This window comes from Ursus americanus, chromosome 32 (assembly GCF_024610735.1).
Source record: "Ursus americanus isolate L20-20 chromosome 32, mUrsAme1.1.p, whole genome shotgun sequence".
In the NCBI taxonomy this organism is placed as follows: domain Eukaryota; kingdom Metazoa; phylum Chordata; class Mammalia; order Carnivora; family Ursidae; genus Ursus; species Ursus americanus.
Genome location: NC_142158.1, coordinates 3,092,931 through 3,101,419, shown reverse-complemented (window position 1 = coordinate 3,101,419; position 8,489 = coordinate 3,092,931). Strand labels below are relative to the sequence as shown.

General features: G+C 48.2%; 1 protein-coding gene across 7 annotated transcripts in view; it reads right to left on the bottom strand.

Moving 5' to 3' along the window:
- SLC17A1 (solute carrier family 17 member 1) overlaps window positions 1-8,489 on the bottom strand; it is a 156,522-nt gene that overhangs the window by 112,975 nt on the left and 35,058 nt on the right. For 3 of the 7 annotated variants that reach the window (XM_045800474.2, XM_045800469.2, XM_045800473.2), the window contains exon 13: window positions 2,140-3,110. The exons of 2 other annotated variants lie outside the window; for them this stretch is intronic. The gene's annotated coding sequence lies outside the window, so the exon portion shown is untranslated. Of the gene's footprint in view, window positions 1-2,128; window positions 5,040-8,489 lie in introns of those variants that run through there. 2 more of the 7 variants (XM_045800472.2, XM_045800471.2) reach the window with 2 other exon arrangements.

Genomic DNA, 8,489 nt, shown 5'->3' with positions numbered 1-8,489 from the left:
GCCTGAGCAAGATGCCCGGGAGAAAAACAGCAAGGAGGAAAGATGATGAAGACTGAATCCACTAGATGCAGAGAAACGCTCATACTTGTGACTAGTGGCATAGGGTAGGAAACCTGGACTCTTCCAGATAATTTGCTTCCTGTGGATGCTCGAGCTGGGATCAGAGCTGCCTCTGTAAGGCATGTAGGGCTCGGGCGTCCCCCAGACGCCACTTTTCCCAGCTACCTTCTTTCGGGCCATCGCGACCTCTGCCCTTCCTCTGGTTTGTGGATCCATGTAGATCCCTCGAACCTTAAGTAACAGACACTGTCCAGGGTTCCTCCTCTGCCCTCGAACACTTGATCCTGCTGCCACAGCTGTCCCGGACGCCCGTCCTCTGCTCCTCTGACTGCTGGAATCCTGCCTGCCTTCGGGGGGCCTCACTCCACGGTCACCTCACTCACTTACCATTTCTTCCTAAAGTGTGTGTGCAAGACCCACGCTGGCTCAGCCCCACTCCAGTCCGCAGAGTGCGTGCGGTGTGTCCACGTTCATTACTCCCCCCCCGCCACTGGCTCGGCCCCACTCCAGTCTGCTGAGTGCGTGCAGTGTGTCCGCTTTCATTATTCCCCCACATGGGCAGGATCGGGACCATGAGAAAAAGCAACAGCATCAAGCCCTAAATGAGCATTAACGAACATATCACATGGGTTCCCGGCAGAGACCAAAGTCAGACCCACTTCAGGGAGGACAATGTCTCAGGGGAGTGGAGACACACACGTATGGGGATGAGGACAGTGGCAAAGGAAACAGAACGGGAACCCGGGTTATCAGCAGGGATGAGAAGGGCACATGCCCCAGTGTGAGGGTGAGACGGGACCACCGCCTCTCAGTTTCAATGAAGCAGGGACTTGAAGGACCATAGTTAACAGATGCAGGAGGCCTAAAGAGAAGAGCACTTGGGAAAGAGGCCGCAGCACCAGCCAAGGTTTGCTGACCGGGGAGCAATCCAGTGCGGCCAGAGTACCGAGCGCTGGGTGGTTGGTGAGGAGGCCCCAGAAGTGGGGGGAGCGAGAACACACTGTGGGCCAGGAGCCGCCTTGGTCTTTCTCCTGAAATCAATAGGAAACGTGTGAGCGGACGGGTTGTGATCCGGGTTCTAGTGTTCCAAGGTTTTTGCACAAGAGAACAGGTTGAAGTAGGAGTTCACTGTGCCGTCCGGGAGCAGGTGCTGGCCCCCGGAGGAGCGGCGGGTGTGGGGAGGAGTAAACAGATTATTCGCTGTAGGAGATACACTTGACAGACCCGGATACTGAACAGGTGGCAAGGTATGGGGCGACTCCTAGGTTTGGGTTTGCTACTGGACGGATGGAGATGCCTGTGAGACAGAGCTCACACCCAAGGGAAGATGACAGGAAGGGAAGTAGACACCCGGGAGATCTGGGCTTCACCTGTAAATCCAGGAAGCTTCTAGATGCAGCTGGTGATTGAAATGCTTAGCATGGCGGAGGCTGCCCCAGGCGACAGGATGGCGTAAGGAGGGAAAGCCTGCAAAGGAGCCTTACAGAACGCCCAACACTGAACGGCCAGCCTGGGGCATAATTCGCCTTTTTAAGAAAAGGAAAAAAGAAGAGCCTAAAAAAGAGAGAAGGAAAACCAAGAGAATTGGGTGCTCAGAGAGGGAAGAGAGGCATGGTTTCAAAAAGGAGTGGAGGCACCCGTGCCCTCTGCAGGGATCCGGCGAGAGGAGGGGGCAGGCAGGGGCGAGAGCAGCCGGCGGCTCACCGGGCTGGCCACCAAGCGCAGGGACGAGACCAGCGGCCAGCTGCAGGAGGACGGGGCGTCAAGAAAGGAGCTTAAAGTGAGCATGATTCCAACCCGGGGGAAGAATCTAGTTGGAAGGGAAAAAATGGACTCTGCTAAAGAGCACAGGAGGGCAGGTTCCCGAGAAGGCTGAGTAAGGGAGGAACGTGCGAAGCCCCAAGGGTGGATGACAGGAGATGCCCGAGGGCCGCTCCTGCCCTTTCACAGCTGCCTCAAGACTGTGTCCTGCCCTCAGGGCACCTCCAACACCTCCCCTAGTTCCTCCCTCCACACCCCCCACCCCTGGTTCATTTGCAACAGTTCCCTCCACCACCACCCCCCCCACTGTAGACTCGGGAAGTGCAGGAACCATGACACATCCCTTGGTAATGTCTTCAACACACAACCACCGTGTCTGGTATACGGTGTCAGTACGTGTGTGTGTGTGGGTGGGTGGGTGTGGGTGTGTGGGTGTGGGTGTGTCTTCAATCACCGAGTGCCTCAATGCCTGGAATGGCCTGTGGTGGTGTAGGAGACCAGTTAGGGAAGACATGGGTGAGATGGTAAAGGACCCAATTCTTCTTTAATTTCCTTTGTTTTTCAGAACATAGAATTATCTAAACCTACGAATTCCCTTCCTTATCCCATCTGGTGTTGAGACTGAGAGACTAGTTCTCTTCAATCCACGTCTCCGGCACCGACACGGCCAACCCCAGGCTCTCAGAAGCCAGGATCACGGGGTTTGCCCATCAGGCCAGAGTCTCCTACTTCTTTCTGGGCCTCCCGTGTGGGCACATATTCCTCTCCTTTCCTTCGGTGGACTCCTCTGTTTTTTCCTCACATTTCGCTTTTAGTTGCTTCTAGAAACAAGTTTGCTTTCTCCCTGGGACCTAACAAGTACAGTTTCCCCCCAAATGGGCTCCCTTAAAGTATAGAAACCTTCTCACATTTTCCACTGACCCACACATCTATAACCCAGAGGAGTGAAGGGTGAAAACTGGGGAAAAGGTCTTTCAGAAAATAAAATTTATAAAATTTATTTTCTTGTGCTTGTTTATTGGTTGACTAAGCAATCATTTATAAAGCAAAGAATGTGGAGTGGAAGACGAATAAACCTACATTTAAAATTCAGACCTGCTACCTGGTACCAACAACATATGGTACAAAAGAGACGCACGCAGGGTGTGGGGCAGGGCTGGCCTCCTAGGAGGGCGCACACCATTGTCTTCCTTGGGCCGCCGACTACCCCTCAGTCCCAGCTCCCGGGCTGGTCCCTCTTCCCTTCCACGAGGAGGTGAGTCCCAGGCTCTCCCAGGGTCTGCTTTACACTAAGTTTTGTAGAGAAAGAAAAAAGGGGACACAAATATCACCGGTGAGGAAAGCTTTAAACACAGTTCAAAGGACTAGTCTGGCCAAGTCTGTTTTTCTCGGGCTGTCTTCCTTGTCCCAATGACAGCTTATCCTAGGCATCTGCCTCCCTGCTCTCCTCCTAACATAAAAATAAATACGACTGGTGAACAATTCCAGCCTCGAGCTAGGTGCAGGCACACAGGAGGAGACCGTGCGTCACTTGCTGTGTCTGGGGGGTGTCCTGAAACACTGCGCATCTCGGGGCTCACAGCTCAAGCGGTTTGATGTTGGGGCCCCCCAAGAAGAATACGTTTTATCAACAGCAGTGACAAGGCAGGCTTTTTGTACTTCAGCAAATGCTTATTTTTTGAAACGAAGACTTCCCTTTGTGCCCCCACACACTCCAGTCCTGCTCAGAAGCATCCCCGGTCCTTCCAAAGAACAAATTGCTAGAGCCTGTGCCGACTGGCAGACCGGACTGAAACCCAGCCTCATCTGGTTACAAAGTCCAGAAAGGGCTAGTGCCCTAGACACATCCTTCCTCTGCCTAACAGATTCGTCCAGGGCTGCCGAGCGAAGGCCACGGAGGTCAGGTACAGGACAGCCTGGTGTAACGTCCTGAAGCCTGACCGGGGTGCGGACCGTGCCTGTGCTGGCTGACAGCCTGGCACGGGGTCTGGAGCTGACACAGGTGACGAAGGCCACCGTCCATCAGCACCAGTTAGCCAACCCAGGTGAGCCTCACACGGGCCAATCCCCTTCCTGCTTTCTGTAATTCTTCACCTTTCTGACTCTCCTGAGCCCCCACTCCTCCCCCTCCCCATTCCCTTGTCCTCCCTTTAAAATGCCCCTCACCTCTGTATGAATAAAAATTTGAGTTTGGATCTCTCTAGGCTCGTTTCCCTTTTGCAATAGTATATTACTGATTACAATCTGTCCTTACCACTTTAAATAGCATTTACCTTTGTTTATCTTGGATATTAGTCTAGAATGTCAGCACCCAAGAGAGATGAGGGTTTCCATGGTCCAGGAGGGGCGCCCCAGTGTAGGGTATCAGAGCATGAGCAAGAAAGCAGGGAAGAATACACGATGGGGAAACTGGACAGCTACGTGCAAAACAATGAAACCGGACCACTTTCTTATCCCATACACAAAATACGTTCAAAATAGATTAAAGACTTAAATGTAAGATCTGAAACCATAAAATTCCAAGAAAAAAAACATAGGCGATAAGCTCTTGACATTGGTCTTAGCAATATTTTTTTTTATCCGTCTCCTCAGGCAAGGGAAACAAAAGCAAAAATAAACAAATGGAACGACATCACACTAAAAAGCTTTTGCACCATGGAGAAAACCACCAACAAAACAAAAAAGGCAACCTACTGAATAGAAGATATTCACAAATAACATGCCTGATAAGAAGTTAACACCTAAAATACATGAAGAACTCCTACAACTCAGTATGTTTTGAAAAAACTAACAACCCAATTAAAAAACAGGCAGAGGACCTGAACAGACATTTCTCCAATGGAGACATCCAGATGGCCAACAGACACATGAAAAGACGTTCAACATCATTCATCGTTAGGGAAATGCAAAACAAAACTGCAATGACATATTACCTCATAACTGTCAGGATGGCTACGATCAAAAAGGTAAGAAACAACAGGTATTGAAAAGAATGTGGATGAAAAGAGTCTCATGTATTGTTGGTGAGAATGCAAACTGGTGCAGTCTCTATGGAAAACAGTACAGCGGTCCCTCAAAAAATTAAAAACAGGACAATCACAGGGCTGCCTGGGTGGCTCAGTCGGTTGGGCGTCTGACACTTGATCTCAGCTCAGGTCTTAATCTCCAGGTCATGAGTTCAGGCCCCGTGTTGGGCTCCATGCTGGGCATGGACCCTACTTAAAAAAACAAAAAAATAATTTAAAAATTAACAAATTTAGCAATCTATTTTGACATATTTATCTGAAGAAAATGAAAACACCAATTCAAAAAGACACATGCACCCTTATGTTTTTGCAGCATTATTTACAACAGCCAAGATATAGAAGCAGCCCAAATGTCCATCGATAAACACATGGATAAATGAGATGTGGCATATTTATACAACAGAATATTACTCAGCTGTAAAAAAGAGTGAAATCTTGTCATTTGCAACAACAGGGATGGAGCTAGATGCTAAATGAAATAAGGCTGAGAAAGACAAACAGCAAATGATTTCACGTATTTGTGGAATCTGAAAAACAAAACAAAAGGCAACCAACAACACAAGCCAATTCAGAGATTCAGAAAACAAGTGATGATTGCCACAGGGGACTAGGGTGGAGGGAGGGACGAAACAAGTAAATGGTACAATCTTCCAGTTATAAAATAAATAAAACACAGGGATGAAATGTACCGCATAAGGAATGTGGTCAATAATATTGTAACAACTTTGTATGGCGACAGATGGTAACTAGACTTATTGCCGTGTCCATTTTATGCTGTAAATAAATACTAAGTCACTACGCTTTTTTTAAATCACTGTTTTATAATTAAAACTAATACAACATTGTATGTCAATTATCCTTCAATAAAAAAATATCGTAAATAAAAATAAACTAACCAACTTATTAGAGTAGAACTAGAGTGGGCATCTGGGTGGCTCTGTCAGTTACAGTGTCTGCCTTTGGCTTAGGTCAGGACACAAGGTTGCCTCTCTGCTCAGCAGGGAGTTTGCTTCTCCCTCTGCCCCTCCTCCTGCTCCTGCTCTCTCTCAAATAAATAAAATTTGGAATACTAACATTAACCCATTATTTAAGTTTGTTCTGGAAATTCTAAGGCCCACGAGTCTAGAAGGGGGGAAAAAGAGATAAAATATCAAAAGGGAGGAAAGAAATTTACTATTATTTGCAAATGACGTGATTATCTACGTAGAAACCAGAGGATCAACTCCCAAACCATCCTAACAAGATAGCTTAGCCACAGTTAAGTTTTTAAGTTAAAAAATAAATATATTCAAACAATACCTTCCCTGTATCCCAGCCCAAATGTGTAAGAAATTAAAATAAATAAAAAACACATTTGGGAAATATAAATCAATTTTTTAAAGAAATGTATACTAAATATAGGAAGCAAATTGCAGCACTGGACTGAAGAAACACTGAACCCACATTGAATGAGGTTCTCTTAATGGACATTGTGCTAGTTCAGGGATCTTAGTTTCTCCCAGATAGATTTAGTGCAACCTAATGCAATTTGGCACAATTTAAATATTGCCATTAAGTGTTTATTAAAATGGCCCAATGATTATAAACTTTCCTGGGAGAATAAACAGCCGATATTATACAATATCATCTTCAAAAACAAATGAAAAATGTTTGGCCCGATATTTAATATCGGGCCAAACATTTAGACCCAAATATCGGGTCTAAAAATTTAGACCCAAATATCGGGTCTAAAAATTTAGACCCATCAATGTATTACATAACAGGTCCCAGTAACAACAGATATTAAACTATATATTAAGCCCAGAAACACCTATAAAAATATAGAAGTTTATTTTCCAAGAGTTGGTATTTTATTTTATATTTTTAAAAGATTTTATTTATTTATTTGAGAAAGAAAGAGAAAGAGAGAGCATGGGGGGGTTGGGTCAGAGGGAGAAGCAGACGCCCCACTCCACGGGGAGCCTGAAGTGGGGCTCAATCCTGAGACTCTGGGATCATGACCTGAGCCGAAAGCAGACACTTCACTGACTGAGCCACCCAGGTGCCCCCCAAAGGTTGGTATTTTAAATCAGAGGAACAAATATGAAGTATTCAAAAAAAAAAAAAATGATGCAGTTAAAACTCACTGGCTTGGGAAACAAATCCAAATCCCTACTTCAGCCGCTCACTAACGTCTGTAGATGAAGTAAAGACAATAAAGAAACATGAATTTCTAGGAACTCTTCTTTCCCTCCTTTGCCCTCCATGTGAGCTCAGGACCCCTTGACGGTGGCAAGGCCGGGGACTCCCCAAATTGGCTGACACAGCCCACTTACAAAGCTTGCGGGAGCACTGAGAAATACAGAGAAGTCTGCAATCACCATAAGCTAATATAATCAGACGCTCACGCTACTGGAACTAAAATTTAAAATAAATTAAAATTAAAAATAAAAAGCTTTCAGGAAATTAAAGTCTTTCAATAGTCCTTGGCATCCCGCTGGCCGACTGGCCGATGGTGTCAGAGGGAGAAGCCACAGGACGGAGTCACCCACCAGTGCCCCTGCGAGGGGAACCTTTTCTGTCCCTCCTGTGGCTTCATTCTGTCCCCAGCTTCAGAGAGCTGCAGTACATTCCGTTTCTCTTTACAGACCTCAACACGCTCACCTCAATCTCTTGGTTCAATAAAATCCGTGTATATCACAAAACACAACATGCAACAATTTAAAAGATTCGAGGCCCACAGAACTGCACCTTTTCCTGGACAAACAGACCCTCCAGCAAGGTTTGTACTGTTACGCAGACTCCTGGAGAGCCTCGCCCACAGCACTGAGAGCAGTCTCTAAAGTGCTGTGCGGTCTTCCAGGTACAACTGCCCCCCACCCCCCGAAAAAGGCAACTAAGCAGATACAGAAAATGAGGAAAACAAGGGAACTACCTCACGCCAGAACCTACAAGGGCTATTTGCTAAATTCGAAACAGAGGACCCAGAGTAAAGGGGACACTGGAGTGAACTCACAGCCGCCTGCCGGACTCCTTGCTCTGCTCCTTCCTGGCAGGGGAGCGGGAAAGGGACCCGCGTGGGCCGGGAGTGCGGGGCGCTTCCAGCCGCCAGCGGAGGGCGGCCCAGGCCCTTAGGCCCACACTGGCTCTTTGCTCGAGGGGAGACACGTGACGATGACTCAGCCCTTTTCCATCCCCCCCCCCCCCCGCACCCCCCCCCCCCCCCGCCCCGCTTCTTCACTCAAGATGCAAGGTTGAAATTGACCAAGTTTGCAACAAAGTGTCGCTCTGTGCGCGGGAAACACTGTGGACGCTGCAGGATGCCTGCGCGCTGCCCTTCCTCCCACAGCCCTGAAGATGCAGGTTGTCCAAGAAACCTTCCATTCTCTTCTCAGCACAGGCAAGCAGAGCGGGGCCAAGGGAGACGCCTCCGCAGAGACCCCGCTCCCTGTGCTGGGGTCCCCGCTCCGGCTGTCACCCAGGCTGGGGTGCGCAATGCGGGCTTCAAGCTCCCAGCCCTCTGGCTCCAGCCTGATGGAACATGCAGAGGGTGAGTACACAGGAGACGGGAAGTTCCACCCGTGGGGTGTGTGGGGAATTACCAGCTCAGGCCGACTCGGTCCCAGCAGGAGAAAAGTGACTAGAAAAGTCCAGTGCGTAAGA